This window comes from Antedon bifida, chromosome 5, assembly GCF_963402885.1.
Source record: "Antedon bifida chromosome 5, ecAntBifi1.1, whole genome shotgun sequence".
NCBI classification, from domain to species: domain Eukaryota; kingdom Metazoa; phylum Echinodermata; class Crinoidea; order Comatulida; family Antedonidae; genus Antedon; species Antedon bifida.
The window spans coordinates 22,721,273-22,743,647 of record NC_136230.1 but is presented as its reverse complement, the minus strand read 5'-3'; the positions used below and the strand labels follow the sequence as shown (position 1 = coordinate 22,743,647).

The window sequence follows — 22,375 nt, the reverse complement described above, 5'->3', positions numbered from 1 at the left end:
TAAATTACAGATAGATGAAAACAAAGTGTCTCTAATGATAAAATAATTGAACGTAAACATGCAATCATCTTTTTAGGGGTTTACATCCAGGAACATTTGCAATGGATCAGTCATCACAAATATATCTAAAAAGATATCTAGATCTATTAGTATTATAAATCGAATTAAACTTTTTTTCCCGGAATGTATTTTACTATCTCTTTATAATACACTTATTCTTTTTTTTTTATCTTATGTGGGTTCATCCCACTTTTATTTCCATATATAATGTTCTCTTTACATATATTTTTCATTTTCATTTCAATACACTATACATATTATTATATTTCATTTGTTTACATAATTATTATCACATTCATTTTTGCTTTTATCTTTTCTCTTCATGGTTTCCTCTTTTTATACATATTATCTATAATACATTTTCTTTAACAAAGCTTTTCTTTTCTTACATAGCATATTTAATTCATACAATTATAGTATATTCTATGTTTAATAAATCCATCTAATTTAATATCTGTGTTTTCTTTGGCTTTATCTATGCAAACATATTTTTCATTTAACAATACATATTCTTTCTTATAAATTACTAACCTTGTAAACATAATATTTTTTACACCCTTCAACATTGATTGAAGTTTGTTTAATAATATTAACAATTATTAACAAACTATATGTCCACAGATTACCCTTTATAACCCATCACATTTTCATCTACCTTGTCCTCTTTTTTTTTTCTTATGTGTGTTTATTCCACTTTTTTTTTTTACTTTTTTTTTCTTTTAATATATTTCCATATATTCTTATGTTTACACATACATTATCATTTAACCAAATTTATGTTTAATAATCTATTTATAAACTTAGACATATTTTTTTTTTCCACAATTTTGTCATTTTAAATTTCACATGCATTAAGAATGTGCATATTTACATATATATACTGTACATACATAAAAGCTTTGATCACAATACACATTTCACAACTTATACATAAACCTTCTCATCCTTCATCATTTTTTTTAATCATCAATCCATAAAACGCTTCTTACATTTTGTCTTTTTTTTTTTTTTTTTTCAAATCATCCAGTTTTAAGACATATTTACAAAACATACAATATATAAGCAAAAAAAAAAACAAAAACAAAAACAAACAAAAAAACATAATAGATCATTTATTGAATCTCATTAACATTTTCTCTTACATGTAATCTGATTGAACATACACATGTATACCTGCAGATTTACATATTTCTTATCTCTTTTTCATATTTAAACAATTGTAGGAGATTAATTTTTTTTCTTTTTCCATTAAACTTATTATCTTTACTTTATAAATACAGAATGCTCCTAAAGTGTATAATTTGTTTACGTAATTGTTGTCAGTTTCAAATAAAAGCCTTTTGAAAGAAAAAACAGGAATATGTATGCTTACTTCTCTAGTTATTCTGTTTATCTCTCTCCATAGACATTTTACTGTTATACACTCTGCTAACATATGTTCATCATTCTCAATAACATTGCATGTGTGACAATTTGGAGAATTTACAAGGCTCCACTTATGTAATCTTTCATTTGTTGGCAATATTCTGTGCAACAATTTAAAATTAAAATGTGCCAGTTTTTTTTCTTTAAGTCCAGAAACTTTCTTAACCCATATTTTGTTCCATGGCAGATTACCAAATATGGATTCCCACTTAACCTGTGCCGTTGGAGTAAAATATTGAGCATCTATTATGAGTCTATATAATTGTCTAGACGTCATATTTAAGACCTTATTGTTTGTAATAGGTATAGCATCATTTACATTAATGTCACCTGTTGATTTTAGAATACATTTCCATTCTTTTGGAATGGCTTTCAATATACAAGAATATTCACTGATCCAATTTTGTGTACATCTTAACCCTCTTTTTATCTCTATCGCAGGCTTAAACACATTATTATTTATAACATCACTTATTTTTAAGAACCCTGATCTAATCCAGTTACAGTTATATAACGACTTCTTTTTAATACAGATAAATGCATTACCCCATAATGATTGATTAATAATATCATCATAGCTTATTGGTTTCTTATTTAATCTATTATTGCAAGCATTAGCTACAGAGATAGATTTAATAACCGAGAGATAAAATGGTGGTACGGATATGTTACATGGAACTTTTGATATATTTGAGGTTAATGATTTAGGCCTATATTTTCCATATAAAATGTTGGTAAATATTTCCATTTGGCGTAATCATTTTCATACAGTCTCCTGTACCATTCAACTTGGAAAGATATAACCTGAGATCTGAAATCTACCATTTTTAGACCACCTTGACTGTAATTTGCACACATGGTTTTTCTTTTTATTTTTTCTTTCTTAGTTTCCCAAATGAATTTAAAAATTAATTTGTCCACCTCTTTTATTACTTTTTCTGGTACTAGCAAAATGCTGGAATTGTATATAATTTTTGAGAGCATAATGTTTTTACAATAGTAATTCTTTCTCCCATGTTTTTAGGGTATTTTCTAATGCATCAACTTTTTCTTTCCAATTCTTTTGATAACAATATTCCTTATCATGTCCAACATAGATACCTAATATCCGAATTGGTGTGGATGTCCAAGAAATGTTACCATGTGTGTCCTTACAGTCTCTTAAACTGCCAAGCCAAAAAGCATTTGTTTTAATCTTATTTAATTGTAAACCAGACACCTCTCCAAACTTTTCAATAATATTTATGCTGTTATCTATACTGTTTATATCTTTTAGAAAAAGTACTGTGTCATCTGCTAGCTGTGCAATCTTAATATCTTTAAATATACCATTGCCTGCAGGAACAATTAGGCCTTTGACCATATCACATGTTCTTATTTTCGTAGCTAGGACTTCAGCTACTAAAATAAACAGTATAGCAGACAAGGGACATCCTTGTCTAATACCTTGATGCATGACAAAACTTTCTGATTGCCAACCATTATTTGTGAATATACAATTTGTATTGTTATACAGTGCTTTTACCCAGTTCACAAATGAAATACCAAAATTGAATTTATTTAAGGTTTCTATTAAAAATGATCTATTGACACTGTCAAATGCTTTTTGGAAATCTAAACTAATAAGTATACCTTCAAGCTGTTCATTTTCCATGTAAGTAATTATGTCATCTATTAATCTTATATTGTCACCACCAAAGCGACCTTTTACATAACCTTTTTGGTCATTATTTATTATTGACTTTCAACTAGATGTAATCTTGTTGTAAGAACAAAAGAAGCTATTTTGTAGTCAATATTGAGTAAAGTGATAGGGCGCCAGTTATTTAAATCTTTGTGATCACCTTTTTTGTAAATAAGGTTGATTATTCCTCTTCTTTGTGACACAGACATTTCTTGTGTGACAAAACCATAATTTAGTGAATCACAAACAAGGTCACAGATAAGGTACCAGAAGAGTTGATAAAACTCAACTGTTAAACCGTCACTTTCTGGAGCTTTATTTTTTTTCATTTTCTTTATTGCTTGCTCACATTCGAAGAGAGAGAGCTGACCCTCACATATCTCTTTTTCTGCCTCTGTGAGTTTAGTTAAATTAACATGAGATAGGTACTTATCAATTGATTTGTATGCAACATCTTGTTTAGCATATATTTTTTTGAAGAAGTTAACCTCTTCCTTCAATATCTCTGTGGAATTTGATATAATGGATCCGTCCTGTTTTTTTAATTTTTTAATATGTTTTTTATTACTATTATTTTTCTCCAAACCAAGAAAATATTTAGTGTTTCGTTCGCCATCTTCTATCCACTTTACCCTTGACCTAATTTGAGCACCTTTAGCTTCCAATAGGTAAATTTGCTCAAGTTCATTCTTTTTTTGATCTAATTCTGTTTCATATTGGATATTATTATCAGAATTATCCTTTTTCATAATTAAATCATTAATGATAGCAATTTCCTGTTGAAGTATTTCTTTTCTTCTGCATTTATTTTTATTTTTCATTTTCCCATATTTTATAAAGAATTCCTTTATTTTTACTTTAATCATTTCCCATTTATCTTTTGGGTTAAGTTCTTCTAATCTAGCTCTTTCAATTATGTTTTTGATGTTGTTTATATAATCTTCATTATCTAAGTGAGAATTGTTCATTTTCCATAATCCTGGGCCTCTTTCTTCATTAGTTAAACTTATTTTTAAGGATATGGCTTGGTGATCAGACATGATTGACGGCCTGATATCACATGTGTTAACATATTCACATAAGTCGTTAGATATAAAAAAATAGTCCAACCTTCTGTATGTTTGAGTTGATTTCCTTCGCCATGTGAATTGACATGTATCCGGATTATTTTTTCTCCAGATATCATTAAGATTAAGTTTTTTCATAAAATGTTTTATTGTAAAAACAGAATTATCTACTCTATAGACACTACCTTTTTGGTCAAATTTTCTGTCTAGAGCACAATTCATGTCACCACCTATAATTATTTTATCATTTTTGCTTTTTTTGATACACTTATTCTTCCTCATTTCCAATATTGTAATATTATCTAGGCACCTGATTATAAATCTAGTATTGATACACTTATTTTGTTACAAAAACGTATTGCTTGAATCATTAATTTTTTCCATTATCGAACCCCATCCAAACCTTTATTTAAACAACTTAATATGCTTAGTTTAAATGATCTTTAGAAGGTTCAAGTTGCTGTTTTTATGTTTAAATTTATTAATAATAAACTTCCTCATTGTATGCTTAGAATGTTATCGAAAAGTAATTTAAGTAATGATTATTATTTGAGAATAACACATTTATATGTTCCCTTTACAAGATTAACTAAAAAATCAATTTTTTATTTCAATAGCTGGACCTAAACTATGGAACGATCTCCCTGTTAAAAAATAAAACTTTCTGTAATCTTTAATTTTTATTTTGTTTAAAAGCCATTGCTCTTGCCCAGTGCTATCCACATATTATTACAATACTGTCCAATATAATGGCTAATTCCGTAATACAGCAAGATCTCAATGTGTTAGGCATATATCACGTGTATAGATGAAGGTTGGGGTTAAGGTTAGGTTATGGTCATGAGAAAGGCCATTGTGAAACATAACAGACGGAATTTACATATGATATTGGAAAAAATTAGACAAAACAGTAGCGAAAATCGGCTACTTTTGTAAACTCTAAAGATATGCCTAATCATTTTAAGAAATGAAATTTACCAAATGAGAATTTTTATATCAGAAAGAAGTATTCAAATAAGATTTTAAAAGACTTTTTTATTTCACAGATTTTTATTATTTATTTCAGTATTATTGCTATGTGGTTCAAATTGGTCTTTTTATGTTAAAATGTATAAACAAATTATAATACTAATTTTAATACCAAGTAGACTTAGGCTACATGTGTTCGGAAATTGCTTTGTCTGTTCGACTTGAATCGGGAATTCATCGTAGACCAGAGAGTAAGACGACGGTATATCATTGCTTGGTTATTTCTCATGTTCATTTTAGACAGCTGCAAACATATAAGTGATACTGTATTTTTAAATGATTTTATGCGATTCAAAAATAGAATAGCAGTTGTTTCTATATAGCCTAAACTCGCATAACTTCGCTTCTCATTTAAATAACAATATAATTCAGTGATACCAGTGAAATTCACTCTTCCCCTCGGGACGATATCCACGACCTTTCTTATCTTTCTTACTTCATTCTATTATTAGTAACATCAGTTAATTTCAAATTAGAGAACAAGAATGAGTAGATTCGCATTGGTACCATGCTGATAGTGATCAGAATTAGCGATGCAAACCAGCAGGAGACACTTTGGTTCAGTCATATCATATCCCTTATAGGCCTAAACGTCTTATAGTTTCAATTTCTTTGCGTAATTTGCCTTATAATACATTAGATTCTTCTATGATAGCACAGAGTAGGCCTAACTAATCGACGGTTTGTCGATAAAGGTAAGAGTTTTCTTTTAATTTGTACGGGAATGGTATTGTCATTCAGTTTTTAAAAATTAAATTGGTAGTTTAAGATAGCATTATGAGGTATTATTCTAACTGCACTACTCTGTACGAAACACAGAATAAGTGATAACATCAGAGAGGGACAAAAGAGAAGATTCAAGATATTAACAATGAATGTCTATATGTAATGTTACATTTTTTCATTATTAATTATTAAGAATACATTGTAGGGGGCATTACTTGCTGCAATCTAGCAATATCTTATTTGATGCTACGACAATCAGTTATGTCGATAAATCCAATCCACTGTGTAATGAGTACTAAGGTGGAGATATAATCGGACTTTCCTCGAAATTCGATTGCCATACTATCGTTTAATCATGAAGTAATATGTTTTTAGAGGTTACAACAGATATGAAAAGACATTTCATGATAGGAGTACACAAGTTCAAGATTTAAAATATAGTTGACTATATGCTTATAAGGGGTGACATGAGTCGAGTTAACACACATTATTCTTTCTTACGTTAAGTCGACATAAATTAGAAGTTTGTTATTAAATATGTTAATTTTTTCATTAAAATTTACATTTCAACAATGATAGGCAAGCCTAATAGCCTGCTTTTTATCACAGATTTGTATAAATGTACGTAGCCTAATTCGTTGTTTTTTTTTAGATTACAGTACATGGAAAATGAAAATACGTACGTTAGTGTTTATATGCCTAAATATTCTGCTTTTATTGTTACTCTTCATATGGCTTGTTATTTATCTTATTTATCCATATGTATCTTTATACAATGTGCAATTAAGTTTCCATGGTCACCACACAGTTGCCGCTAGTCCAATCGAAAATAGGTACGTATACAGTACGCCAACAAGTCTTGTATTTCCGTACCTAATTTGTTGTTAGCAAGACGTACAGTACATGCACGCCATCCACACTTTCAATCAATTGAATTCGAATAGAAGCTCGGATCAAATAAAGTAAAGTTAGATTTTACGTAGGCCTATTCGTTTGTTTTTAGTAAATTCGTAGTTTAAGTAGGAGGTCTATTATTGTTTTATTATTATTCTTTTATTTATTTATCATAACATTAAAACATTCATAATACAATGCATGAACAAAAATGGCAACAGCAGACATAAGCCTAAACCATAATAAAAACAAACTAAACTATTCCATCAATTCAAAGACAACATTGGAATCCATTTTGCCAAGTTTCAAGAAAAAGATAATTTATAGTATATTAAACCCAATGTCTGAAAAATGCAAACCAAAGAGAAATGCGCAAGTAGTACTGTGCAAAATATTATAATGCGATATGTGTTCAAGCATGACCTAATCTTTGCCCTAACATCGGGAAGATGTCATACTTTCAGTCTCCGAGAACCGTTCTCAAAAAGTCACGGAATTATGAACGAACAGATCGGAACGTTTAATGTATTCACACATCATGCAATATTTGACGAAAAACGTAAGATAAATAATGTAGAAATGATAATAATATTGTTCATTACGTCATTAGTCTCAAACATATTTCCATCTTAATGTGTCAGATATTTGCACTACTCAGACGTAATTATACTTTATACGTGGTTTCGAGTCCCACTCGGATGTTGCTTGCTAATTTGCATAATTGCTTGTATAAAGTACAATTACGTCAGTATTGTGCAAACATCTGACCAATCAAGTTACTTCGTACGCGTATTTTCACAAGTGACATAAAGTCGCGTAATGCTAGTCTATTTTCACTTTTCCTTTGTTTCCATTACTTTTGAACATTTCTTTTGAAGTTATGTTTTATTCTATTTTCAGAAATCCGAAAAATTGTCCGTTGAACCCACAAATGTGAATACGCCTACAAATGTGAAAACAACCACAAATGTAAAAACGTATCACCCACAAATGTGAAAACAACCACATGTTATATCATTGTGGCTTGTAGTGTGTAGTTGTTAACTCGTTGGCTTACTATTATGTAGCATAGTTCTAAGGCGATGCAAAAAACATCGAACATCGAATAATAATAATATTATAGTAAGCCAACAACCACACACTACAAGCAACATTATCGTGCAAGTATCGTGCACGTGCGCAGCAAATAACAAATATCGTCTTGAACTATTACGTACATTAAACCAACGAGTTAACATGCAAATATCGCGCGCATGAGCAGCAAATGGTAATAATCCAACGCGTTTTCGACGACCCTAACAGACGTATCGTGAATACACAATTATTGAAACAACTGAATACAATCATGATAATATATTAACTCGATCAAAATTGTTTGAGTCTAGCACTAAATTTGATTTAATTTTTTTTTAACATTTGTGGGCGATGTTCGTTTTCATATTTGTGGGCGCTGTTTATTACATTTGTGGGTGATGCGTTTTCATATTTGTGGTTGTTTTCACATTATTGTGGGCGTTTTCACATTTGTGGGTTCAACATTGTCTCTGATGACACCTTATTTGTTACTATTTTACGCAACGCAACTGAAATGTTCGAGTCTATATTCTCGATTCTCGCATGTATTTGGAATTGAAAACCAAAAAGATCCACTGGAGAAGTTTCTAAGTACTTCAAGTGCATTTTGAGGGCGCTAAAGCATAGTGAGATGGTTTGGCACCCAGAAAACATTTATATCAGGAGCTTTAAATTAAAGGAATCCGCAAAGGAATCTGAAACGTGCATACAGGTGACTACAACAGAAAAAGTATATACAGACTACATAAAACGGTGGCAAAATATCCGGTGTAATAATAATGTCAAGTGTCAATTTGTTTTCACTTAAAATTGACCACAATTTTAATAGGGTTTTTTTTAAAAGACAAAGCTGTATACGGAAATTAAATATGGGGTAGTGTTTTAAGATTTTGTATTTCATGTTTATGGCAAGCTCTCTTAAATTTTAAACTATACCGATCGTTATTGACTATGCAACTTTGTAAATATCTAATAATAAAGGAATGTTATTGGGCTTTGTACTCGTCAAATTCGGGAGTGGGTTCAGCTGAATTTAAACTATGGTTATTATGCTTATCTCTCACCTTAAAAAATATATCTAAAACAAGCCCTTATCAGATTTGCCATCTTCTGCTTTTATTGTTACTTTTCATATGGCTTGTTATGTGTCCATATGAATCCTATCTTCATTCTCTCTTAAAACTCTAATCGTCGTTAGACATTGCGCGTCTCACTTGTGTTCGCCACTCAGTACGTTTTTGAGCAAGCATGTGTATAGGTCCGCGTGTGAAAAGTTCTGTTTCATTTTTTATGTTTGCCATCCATGTTGTTTTTGGTCTTCCTTTTGGTCTTTTGGTCTTTCTCTGAGCCTCTCCGAGTGCGATCTTAGCTGGTGTGTTTTCATTTAAACGGAGCAGGTGACCATACCAAGTCAGCCTTCTTTTCTTTACGTTCTTACTTCACTCAATTTCTCCTGTTCTTTTGTACAAATCTTCATTTTTTATTTTCTCCGGCCACCTTATACCTATTATTCTCTTTAGGAATTTTCTTTGAAAGACATCGATTTCGCTTTTTAGTGATGCTGTCATGAGTACCGGTAAATAGTAGGACACAGTGGTAAACTTCTCACTGATTTTAATTATATCATATTCATTATCAGTGGGCGCTGGTACAACCAAAATGGGTATAGTAGTGCACATTAAGCATCACTGAGCGCTAGTACAACAACAATGGGCCCAGTAGCGCAGTTATAAACTTCTGACTGATTTTAATCGTATCCTGTTCGTTATCACTATGCGCTACTGTAGTAAAACCAAAATACGTGTTCTTTCTTCAATGGTGGTGGTTTACTTATAATATTACCTATAGTTGTAACTGTTTTTCTCCTGCCTTGGTATATAATGAAATTTGTTTTGGACGAGTTTATTGTTATCTTATTTGCGGTGCACCACTTTAATACTTTATTTAATTGAAAAGATACTTCATCAAGATTGATATTAGTGTGTTTTCCATCATAATATGTGTGAAAAAGATTTGAGTCGTCTACAAATAATGGAAAAGTGTTGGTCCCAGGACAGAGCCCTGAGGCACACCATGTGTAACACGTTCTTCGGTGGAGTTGCATCCACCATAATTTACACACTGTTTTTTGTTTGTTAGATAACTTTTAAACCAATCCAGGCAAGTTCCTCTTATCCCGTAGTGATGAAGTTTGTTAAGTAAAATATTATGATCAATTGTATCAAATGCCTTTGCCATGTCAATGGAGATTCCAATAGTGACTTTACCTTCATCCACTTTCTTGATAATTGAATTTACTAGATTTACAAAAGACAATGTAGTGCTGTAATTTTTCTTAAATCCATATTGGTGATCATACAGAATATGGTGCTTTTCGAGGAATTCTAACATTCGGACATTAACTAATTTTTCAAATATTTTGGCTAAAATTGGTAGAACAGAAATAGGCCTGTAATTGTTTATAACATCTTTTTCTCCCTTCTTAAAAATAGGATACACCTTTGCTATTTTTAGAGCATCTGGGAAGATCCCATTAATAAATGATAAATTAAATACATGCTCAAGTGGTCTACTAATATGGGAAGCAGAGTCTTTGACTAGACGCCCAGATCATACCCAGATGACTTCTTTATATCTATATTTTTAATTTGAAAAAAAGAAGGCGTTATTATTGAAAGTTGAAGCACAATTTTCTGGACCGTTACTTATTTGTTCACCCATGTCATAGAACACTCTGAGCGTATCGAGAGGATTTCCGTGATCATTAGAGTTAGATCCATTAATTAGCATGTTTATATTGATTCATATTTTTCCACTATCATTTTTACAATTTTTGAACAGTTTACCGTAATATATTTTTTTAGCCTTTCTGATTACACTTGGTAATATATAGTACTTCTTATAGCGTGAAAATATCTCTGGATTAAAATTTCTGTTTATACACTTTGAGTACATTTTGTTCTTTTTGTTTATGCTTGTCTTGATTGCTTTGGAAATCCAAGGTTTATCCACATGCTGTTTCTTTGGATTTTGCGTTGTAATTGGGGCATGTTTATCACAAACATTCATATGAAAGAAAATATATCATTAAAATTATTATAGGCTGTATTTGTATCATTGGTATCATACACTTTTACTTTTACATACATATTACAATAAGCCAGTTCAGAAATAAAATTTTCAACTTTATAATTTTTAAAGTTTCTGTTTGCTATAGTTATTGGCTTATCTTTTATTCTTAGGCCTAATGTAAAATATTAAAAAACAGCAAAAATAGGGAAATGGTCAGATATGTCTGTATAAATTGTACCGGAATGTATTTTAAATTTATGAATATTTGTATAAATGTGATCAATTACTGTACTAGTAGTAAGTTTTTTTCTTGTTGGACTGTTTATAAGTTGAGTCATGCATATGCAATCCATTATTGAGAAAAAGTCATTATTAAGTGTGTTGTTTTTATTTGCATCCAAATTAAAATCCCCTAAGAGAATACAGTCCATTTTATCAATGCTATTTTCCTTTAATGTATAAATAAGACTATCTTGAAATTCTTTAATATTAGTATTTGGTTTTCGGTAGATAACACCTACAAGGATTTCAGTATTATTACTATTTGCAACTTTTAACCACAAGGACTCAGCATGGGTAACATTGGATTTTACAAGTTTATAATTTAAAGAAGAATAAATGTAGGCACCTACGCCGCTCCCACGGGAATCCTCTCGACATATAACTTCTAAATTATAATTCTGTAGCCGGTAAAGCTCAGGTTGGGAAATATTCTATACCTTTGAAATACCGATAATATTAAATTTATATTTAATACAGGTTTCATAAAATAAATTGAGATTGTCGTAATTTTTACGAAGGAACGAATATTAACGTGTGAAGCGGAAAAGGCTTTATCTTGATAATTCATAAAATTTTGATCAAAGTTATATGCATTTTGAACTGAATGCTTGACATTAAAGATATTAATTTCATTTTCTATGTTTTTATTCATTTGTTTTGTTAAGAATGAAGAAAAGAAAAAATAAAAAGAAACAAAACATTTTCGAAAAGTGATGCTAACGGTATAATAATCGAGGTCACATTAGTTTCAATTTCAAAATCGTGCTTAGTGAATATACCTAATGATAATACATTTAAAAAAAATTAAATTACAAACAGTTATAAATAGTATTGTAAAAATCCGTGCGTAACCATCGTATATCTATCTATCTTTGGATTAAATAACATAATTATAGATTGTTTAGTTCAGCCAATGTAAGAATGGTTAATTTTACTTCTCTGTCATTTCTGACTACTGTCGCCATCACCTTTCCATCGAATGACCATACGATATTTGTGCTTGGGTGCTTCTTGGCTTCAGCAAGTAGATTCCTTCTGTTCCACGTCAGGTCCTCTTGGATTGAAATGCCACTTCCTTTCAGCTTTCTACGTGCTGTGATGATTCTGTTTCTGTTCCGATAAGAAGTGAATTTCACGATGATTGGTCGTGGACGATTCGATTTGCTATTTCTTGCTCCTGTCCGATGAGACCTATCAATTCGTGCAGATTAATGTCAATTCCAAGTTTACTATTTGCTATGTTTACCACAATTTTATCAGTATTGTCTTTACTTGTCTCCGGGATTCCGAATAAGCGTAGACAGTTCCTACGAGAATATTGTATTTTGTATTTTGTGCTGTAATTCATCAATGTACGAGGTTTCCGAAGAAGGATTGGTTGCAATTTCATCTTGTTTGCTTTCAATATCAAACATTTTCCCTTCCAAATAATCAAACCTGGTTTCTATTTTCTCTACAGCTTTGTTCACAGATTTCTCCAATAGATCCATACAAATCTTGGTTTCGAATGCTGACGTTATAGATGATTTAATTAAATCAGCCATCAAAGGACCCGTAAATGCCCTACTAATGCTATCATCAATTAGCTTTACTAGATATGGGCTGTACTACACGTCTGTTAGCGTCAAACGTTCGACCGTCGGTCACGCTACCTTGAATGTTGTCACCTTTATTTAAAATAAATGGTTTCGGTATTTCTCATGAATGTTTACATTAAATCATGTGTACGTTATGTAAAAAAAAGCCGGTAAAAGAATATTGGCAGCGTTGGGATTCGAACCCACTCCATCTAAATGACTGGTGCCTTAAACTAGCGACTTAGACCGCTTGGCCACACTACTGTGAATGTTCTTTCAATTATGATTTCGGGTTTTCTCATGATTTTATCATTCATATTATTTGTACGTTATGATGTGAGCCTGTAAAAGAATATTGGCAGCGGTGGGATTCGAACTCACGCCATCGAAATGACTGGTGCCTTAAACCAGCGCCTTAGACCGCTCGGCCACGCTACCGTGAATGTTCTTTCAATTATGATTTCGGTTTTTCTCATGATTTTATCATTCATATTATTTGTACGTTATGATATGAGCCGGTAAAAGAATATTGGCAGCGGTTGGATTCGAACCCACGCCATCGAAATGACTGGTGCCTTAAACCAGCTAGTACCTTCAACGTACCTGCTTTGAATGTCTAGTGTTACCCGCTGAGCTCAACTCGTTGACTGGAATGTCCTTTTTACTAGACATCACGTGATCAGCCTAACTGTTTTGGTTACAGGTGGTGTTGACAAAAATACATCAGTTTTCGTGATAAAATAACAGTTTTGTAGTTTGAAAATTGGGTATTCAGGTATTCAGGTAGATGCTACTCGGAGACCTTCGATCAGTATTATTATTTATCTCATCATTATTCTTCTTTTCAGCTTTTATACCGATTTTTTGGCGAGCAGTTTCGGCAGGCAGATTCGTGTCTCGCTACCGTTTAGCAATGAGACTACGTAAACGAATTAAAAAAGGTGACACCGAGAACAGAAATTAATAAAGCCGATCAAGTTACAATAAGCATGTCCAAATGTGTATTAATTTGGCATATGTTCTCCTACATGCCTGTTTCGATGCGATCTTGACGGAATTCCAAGCGCAGACGGACGTTGTTTTCTATACGATGACAGGCGTTTGCTTGTTAAACGTGGTGATCGTGTACTGAATTTCACCTACGAACGTGCTCTTGAGTCTTGCGTTGCCTGTATACGATACGGTATGATATCGATGAATTCGCCCACCGTGAGGCGCGTACTGTTCCATACTGGCTTCGATGACGATGACCGTCACCGAACATGATCGCCAGACCGATGACATTTGCGACACGAAAATATTTTGCCTAAGAAGGATAGGCCTATGCTGTTCCACCAGAGCCAATCGATTCAGAAGGGCCCCACGCCGCGAGACAGAAGAGGTCGTCGTCTTTGCGCAAGGGTGCGTAACTAATAAAACGGCTATGTTGACTGTATCTGATGTTATGCTCTAGCAAATACAGGATATTCGTCGTCCTCCCCTAACCGTCGTGTTTCGTAAAGTCCCTAGTATCTGATGAGAGAATATTTAAGCCCATTGAAAAACGTTATCACAAACAGAATTATATTGGACATCAACAGTTGTTTGTAGCTTCCTTCACCTCATCGTACGTATCTCCATGCCAGTTGTATTTCTACATAAGACTGTACAACACAACGACGAATATCGGAGTAAAGCGCAGGATTTAGGCGAATATCGTCAAAGTCTCTATTATAAAAAACGAGTAGAATCCACGCGTAATGTAATATAATGTTATTGTGTGTTACTTTGTAAGGAAGACTCTTTACTCGCTTTGCTGTCGTAACATATATTATTTATTCGGAATATACTTGATACAATAATAATGATATGGATGCAGCTAACTAACTGACTAAGGAACAGAGGATTAGTGATGCTGGCTGTAAGGTGTGCGCTCTGTAAAGTGGCTGTAAGGTGTTCTTCTGAAGAAGTGGCTGTGAAGTGTGTCTGGGCTCTTCTGAAACTTGGGAGTATATCGGCTTCGGTTCATTTGCATATGTCACTACGTAATCTGTGAGGGTAACGATTGGTTCTAAGTTGGTCCAGGGGTGTTTAAGTGGGAGTGATTAACGGTATAATAAGGTATTTCAATGATGGATGACACTGTCAAATCTGTACTTAAATAGTGTCAATCTCTCCTGGTTTAACGATGGGATAGGTCAAATGTTAAACTAAGTGTTTTCTTTAGAGATTCTTTTATAAACTAATGGTCATTAAAAACATCTGGACAAACTCTCCTCTGGACTTTCTGGGTCAAGTTTGTGAACTTATTGAATTCTGATACAAAGGTTGATTTCTCAATTATAAGTGAATATCGTTACATTACATCCCTCTGTTTCCCTTTTTTTTTTCTAATCTATTTAAAATATAAAAATGGTTATAATAGTGGCATGCAAAATTAAAGTTATATAAAAGGAAAAAAAACATGATTATACATATAAGCAAAAATTGAGTTAGCCAAAACCATTGACTCTGAAGTGTAACCTTATCACTTTCACTCTCTCTCTTCTCTCTCTTAAAAAAAATGAATTTGGTATAAAATTTCCGGAATTTATAAAAAAAATATGTATAAAAAACAAAAGTTTTCTTCAAGATCGACATAATTGTGGGTCCATTGCTTTGGAGGCATGCTACACTCGGATTACCGAAATAAAGACATCACAACGGTTGGGTTTCCCTAAAGAACATCGGTCAAGAAGGCAACTCTTGTTAAATATGCACTCTAATCTATAATAACGGTATTCGCGTAAATCAAACAAAATCGGTCAAAATAAAAATACAAAACTTAAAAATAGTATCTTACATTGAACATACATCAAATCGTGCGACAACTTATCGCATTCTAATTGCCTTCGAACATAAATCAATCAAATTAAAACGTAAAACTTAAGAAAACTGTGGCTGATTAGCCTAAAATCAAAATATCAAACTTAATCACTTAAAACTTTAAAAACAAATGTGTGTCCCGTTGACACAAACTTATCCACAATATATCGTTATCATCACAACTTTATCGATTTAAGCATTTATATTCACAGGTAATTACGATTTCAATCGGTCGACAAATTCGACTTTTGTACTTAATGTCAAAAAATACAATTAAAAGTACTAAGAAAATCTCCTGTTCTTATATCAATTAATTAATGCTTGAGATTAACGACTCAAAGGTTAAACAAAATATTTGTTACAAAATGATTGTCGTTCTTTTCAATATCTCAATATATCGATCATCAAAATTCAAAATTAATCATTATCAAACTCGTTACAAAATCAATACTTAATCATAAATTCAATCCACTTTTGACTGAAATCACATCATTACTAAACAAATCTTATCAAATACGTAGACTATGCTATCATATATTTAGCAAATGTCGTAATTAAAAAAAATTCTTGCAAAAAATTAAATCAGTAATTTGTTGCATTATACAAACGTTTTATGAATCGTTTTGGCGATCCACTTATCGGTATCTGTTTATCATTAATAATCTCTTTAATCAATTTATCTGTATCGTTATATCTGTCGATATTCCACCAAAATTTTCGAACATTGGATTCGTGTTTTGTTTTATTGGTGTTACGTTTGGCTGAAGTCGGTTTAGAATACGAAACTAAAACTTGGAAATGTCCTGCTTTAAATCTACCTCGGTTTAATGTCATATTTGAATCATTAGGTGCTGTCATAATTAAATTAGTTTGTTCCTTAATTTGTTGTTCTTTCATTTGGAATGGGGCTGCTAATCCCATGTTATTCTCTACACAGTCAATGTAAGGTTGCAAGTCAAGGGGTTCTACTTTAGTTGGGTGTGTAAAGGTATCTGATTGCAATTGGGTGGGTGTCCTATCATGTTCGTCGACAAATTAAACATTGTTTTCGTCATTTACTACGTTAACGGTATTCTGAATTTTCTCGTTATTATCGGTGGTTTCATTTTATTATTATGATTATTTTAACAATTTAAAAAAAATTTTAAGTGTATACCATGAACTTTCACACAGGGTTACAATTCAAAATGGTTTTGACTTACCCCAATGCTTCGGATCCAATTAAAACGAATTAAAGGAAATGCAAAAAGTGTTCAACAATGTTCAAATGTTCAAACAACGAGTTAAAGAAATGTTAAAAGTGCTCATCAATGTTCAAATTTTCAAACAACGAACTCAAAAAATGCGAAAGGTGTTCATCAATGTTCAAATGCTCGAAGTTCAAAATTAAAAAAAAGTAAATGTTAAAAAAAAACGTTCTAAAAAAAACTTGAAAGTGTCCAAACGAAACGTTCTTGTCCGCTTGCTTCTGTTTTCCGTCTTGAGTCTTCTTGTGTCTTCCTTGATTATCTTCATCAAACGGTTATACTTGTTCTGCTTGTCTGATTAAAATATAAATTTTAGCTTGTCTTCGTGTAATTTTCGGTTTTCTCCTATCAAACAATTATCTGACTGGTGGCTGGTTTTCTTCGTCTTCGTCTCTTGTTCTGTTTCAAGAAATTATCTCTTGCTTTTATTTTCTGCTTCAATTGTCTTTATGTTAATTTTCTTGTAAATTTTGGTTTCCTCGCTCTTTTCCTTGTAAAATTTGGGTCTTCCACCATGTAATATAATGTTGTTATGAGGTACTTTGTAAGGAAGACTCTTTACTCGCTTTGCTGTCGTAACATATATTATTTATTCGGAATATACTTGATACAATAATAATGATATGGATGCAGCTAACTAACTGACTAAGGAACAGAGGATTAGTGATGCTGGCTGTAAGGTGTGCGCTCTGTAAAGTGGCTGTAAGGTGTTCTTCTGAAGAAGTGGCTGTGAAGTGTGTCTGGGCTCTTCTGAAACTTGGGAGTATATCGGCTTCGGTTCATTTGCATATGTCACTACGTAATCTGTGAGGGTAACGATTGGTTCTAAGTTGGTCCAGGGGTGTTTAAGTGGGAGTGATTAACGGTATAATAAGGTATTTCAATGATGGATGACACTGTCAAATCTGTACTTAAATAGTGTCAATCTCTCCTGGTTTAACGATGGGATAGGTCAAATGTTAAACTAAGTGTTTTCTTTAGAGATTCTTTTATAAACTAATGGTCATTAAAAACATCTGGACAAACTCTCCTCTGGACTTTCTGGGTCAAGTTTGTGAACTTATTGAATTCTGATACAAAGGTTGATTTCTCAATTATAAGTGAATATCGTTACATTACAGTAACCTTGCCGTCATGCAACACAATTCGAAGAGAAAATGATGTCAATGCAAGAAATTATGCAATCAGGCTTGAAGAATGGAAACTCTTAATTATGAACGACTTTGAACTCGTCTCAGAACGCCAGGTTAAAGTTGAGAAAGAAAGATGCACTTTCGTCTGAATTAAGAACGTTTGACAGATTGCACTACGATCGACTCAATGAGGAAGATTACTCTCTCAGAAAATCAGAAAAGCGCATGAATCTCAATAGGATGTATGTTCATTTTTAGCAAACGTTAACAGACGACTTGGACACAAGACTGCATTGGAATCGATTCAAGAAATGTTGGACGATGATAGCAGAGATTAATTGGACGATGATGACGACGTAGTTAACCTAAAATGTTTATTTCAACAGTATATTAATTACAATGTAAACGTAATTTAACGCTCAAATAAAGTTGTCGAAAACCAGACATTGTATGTGTATTTTCCTATTTGTAGACTTGATTTTGTTTATTGCGTGGTATCGGCTTTCGAAATTCATACCTTGGTACATTTGACGACGGAGTGTCATTATCTAATGATATTAATAATAACCATCTCATCAAGATTTATCCTTACACCCACGTCTTACAATTAGGGAATACGACGTATCTTTTTATATCTTCTACTGAAGTTTATCATGTAGTGTATTGGGGTTTATATACTTCGATCAATTGGAATTACAGAAGAACTGGCTATACAACGCTACAAGGATCGGACGGAGGCTCAGGTGTTGAAAGCTTAGGACCAAAAGTCATAAATTTATCCCAGTGGGTTCATTTTCTATTGAATATATTATCTCTAGTTTCGTTTTTTCGTCAAGGACAGCAGTTTCAATTCTAACATTAAAACACAAATTATAATAATAATAATAATAATAATAATAATAATAATAATAATAGTAATGAAAAAAAAAATAACATTCAACGCTAGAAAATTAATTTTCAGGCTATCAATATTTCTTTCAACTTTATTGTTTTCCAACAATCGTCGTCACTAACTTTTCACGATAGCGTGACTACCTAACATGCGTTATGCTCTTAAAAACAGGCTAGTAGGCCTATAGTGTGTGTTCGCATTTAATTAAAATCATCAATGCATTATTTAAAGCACGTTTTACACGAAGAGAGTATTATAACAATATCGATATTTTAGGACTCTTTATTAAAAATGAATTGCTCTTGATCATCGTTCACAAACTAGCTGACGGTAATATTATATTATATTCTATTAAAAAAAACAGAATCATTATTAAATATTGGGATAGTGGGAATAAGCAATTTTTACACAGAGTTCGTTTCCGATGGACGGATTTTAAACTGTTGATTACTGTGGATTTGGAATGTTTCGTTTTTTAATAATGGCCTGGACACTGGTCTTGGTTTTACTTTTAGTTTACGTGCGTATGAGTCTAAGTAAGTATTGTATTTCAATACAGTAGCATTTAATTTTGTTTATAAAGTAAACAATATTATTTTGTTTTTTAGGTATTGAAATAAATTAAAAATTATTATTTTACAGGTGATACTATTTTCGTAGCCAACAATAACCCACCAGGAGTTTACATGGCAAATATAGGTTCCAACAACAGAACAAATTTAACTTTTACGGTAGCCATTCATAATGTTATATCAGACCGTCTCTACGTCCTTGATTATGATGCATACACCTCGTCACTATACTGGTATGACGGCGGCGGTAGGAAAAGCATTGAACGGTATTCACTTGTCACTAATCAACATGAAGTTTTTGTTTCGTTTGAATCAGAATGTAATAACCACTATTAATTTGCTTATTTTACTAATTTATTTATTATTAGAAGAATTAGTTTCATTGTCATAAAAACAATTGTCATAACTTTTCAGAATTGTTTACGCAAAATAAACTATTAAATAATTATTATACACTTTGGGTTAGATAGAGACAAGACATATTATTGTTAATTGATCAAATTTAGTAGATAGCAGGAGCGGATGGTAACACTAGATTTGAAGTGGGATAGACCGAAATAGTTCAAAGGCGTCCCCTTTCACAACGGCACTTTAGATCCGTTTTTCTTTCCCTAAAATATGTAATAATATTTTTAAAAGGTTTCTTTCAAATTAGTTTATAGTTAAAATTATTACATTTTGAATGTTTGTTCTATATTAAATGTGTATACCTTTATGTGGTTTAAGGAGTTTAACATTTTGATTAAACAGTACAGTTTTAGTCTTTATAATTGTAGCTGAGTAAGATGTCATATATAATTTGTGATTACAGCACAAGGGTTTCATTTTGTAATTATTAAAGATGTGTATGGTTTAGCCGTTGATGGACCTGGAAGTAAGCTTTATTGGACAAGTCGTTATACAAAGAAAATTGAAGTAATAAATTTGGATGGAACGAACAGGAGAATTCTGTTTAACACATCGTTAATAGTTCCACGTACAATTAGATTAGACAAAACCAACAGGTACGGAACTTTTTTATCACTGTAAAATAATATTCACAAACCTAAAGCACTATCAAACTTTATGTGATAAATAATGTGATGTGCCCATATGTAGACATGATGAAGTCATATCACTACCATATTTGGGAATATTACTACCATATTTGGGCACACCACACTTTTTTTGTCAAACTAGTTTGATATTGTAGACAGAGGCTAAGACAGATCATCAACTTTCCATCACACATTCAATATATAATTAGGTAGTCAGTTTGTTCTTTTATTTTATAGGTTTATTAGCTCACTGTGTCGGTCCGTTGGTCGGTCGGTTGGTCGGTAAACACTAACTTGAGCACGTGACTGCAGCCATGTATTTTTATGAAATATATGGCTGTAAGCTATAGTACAACATAACTTTAACAGTAAAATATATTTTACTTAAATAGATACCTGTACTGGACTGATGTTGGAACCGATATGATAGAAAGGGCAAGGTTAGATGATCTGAGAAGAACCGCTTTAGTAACAACTGGACTCTACCAAGCATACGGACTTGTTTTAGCAGTTCCCGGTTAGTTATGAGATATTATGTAAATATTTATAGAAAATTGTACTGATTTGGCGCTCCCTAACAATTTCTGTATTAAAACATACCGTACAGCCAAGCATGTTTTATGGACGCGATGCGACTACATTAAAACTGATATTGAAGAGATGCGATGAAATATTGTGTCTACTTCTTTAGATACCTATTTAAGCTTCATATTCGTAAAAAACAGACACATATGACCATTTAAAGTTCCAAAATACGATTAAATTGTATATTGTATTAATCACCGCAGATCACGAGCCCAGCGTCCTGTTATTAGATTGCCTTGATTTTATCATACCCGTTATTAAAAGTTAAACTCTCTCATTGCGTTTCACTAATATTTTGCAAGATGGAAAGATGTATTGGTGCGATGCAAAAAGTGATGTAATTGAGGAAGCTAACCTGGACGGAACTAACAGAAGAACGATTATAACACTTGTGGACATGTTTCCGCTTTTTATTGACATTTATGGAAACTATCTGTACTGGACAGATTTAACAGGTGGCATACATCGAGTGGACATAAAAACTGGCCTATCTTCAAAGCAAAGTAACGATATTCGACTAGATAATCCAAGAGGAATATATATTTCGAAAAGTAAATATTCTATTTAATTATGTATTTAAAATCGTTTAATTCCTGAATTCAATTAAAACGAAATAATTACGAAAGTTATTTTACAAATGAAATCAATATCCTTTAGATGAATTAATTACAAATAATTTAAATATAAGCACTAAAAGTACTTGGTAATATATCAGGTGAATATATATTTGGAGAGAGAGGGAAATTTCGGCCAATTTTAACAGAATACAGAGGGTGTGCTATTTATTTATTTAATAATCTATTTCATTCCAATCCAACAGCGAATCATCGCCACTAACAGGCTGATTGAAATGTTAATATTAGAAACTACTTAAGATAACTAATATAATTCTTATAGTATATTTTATTTAATATTTAATATTTAATATTTCAGCTCATATGGAAGATATAGGTAAGTCAGATTTTATTATAATAAGCTTTTGTGACGTCACCAATATATCAATTTTCCTGAAAATCACTGAGGTATGTTCTGTATATACCTATTAACACCAAATTCAGGACGATAACTTCAAAATTGCAGACGCTATCGTGCTAACAAACAAAGCAAGTACGGTACTATACTAAACAAAATAATTTTTGTCCTAGTAACAAATTCAATTATTTATTGCAACAAAG

At 32.0% G+C, this 22,375-nt stretch overlaps 1 non-coding gene across 1 annotated transcript; it reads right to left on the bottom strand.

The window, feature by feature from the left end:
* Window positions 1–13,246: 13,246 nt before the first annotated feature.
* Window positions 13,247–13,328, bottom strand: Trnal-aag (transfer RNA leucine (anticodon AAG)). The gene has a single exon. It is a non-coding gene; the product is annotated as a tRNA-Leu (tRNA).
* Between the last annotated feature and the right edge of the window lie 9,047 nt (window positions 13,329–22,375).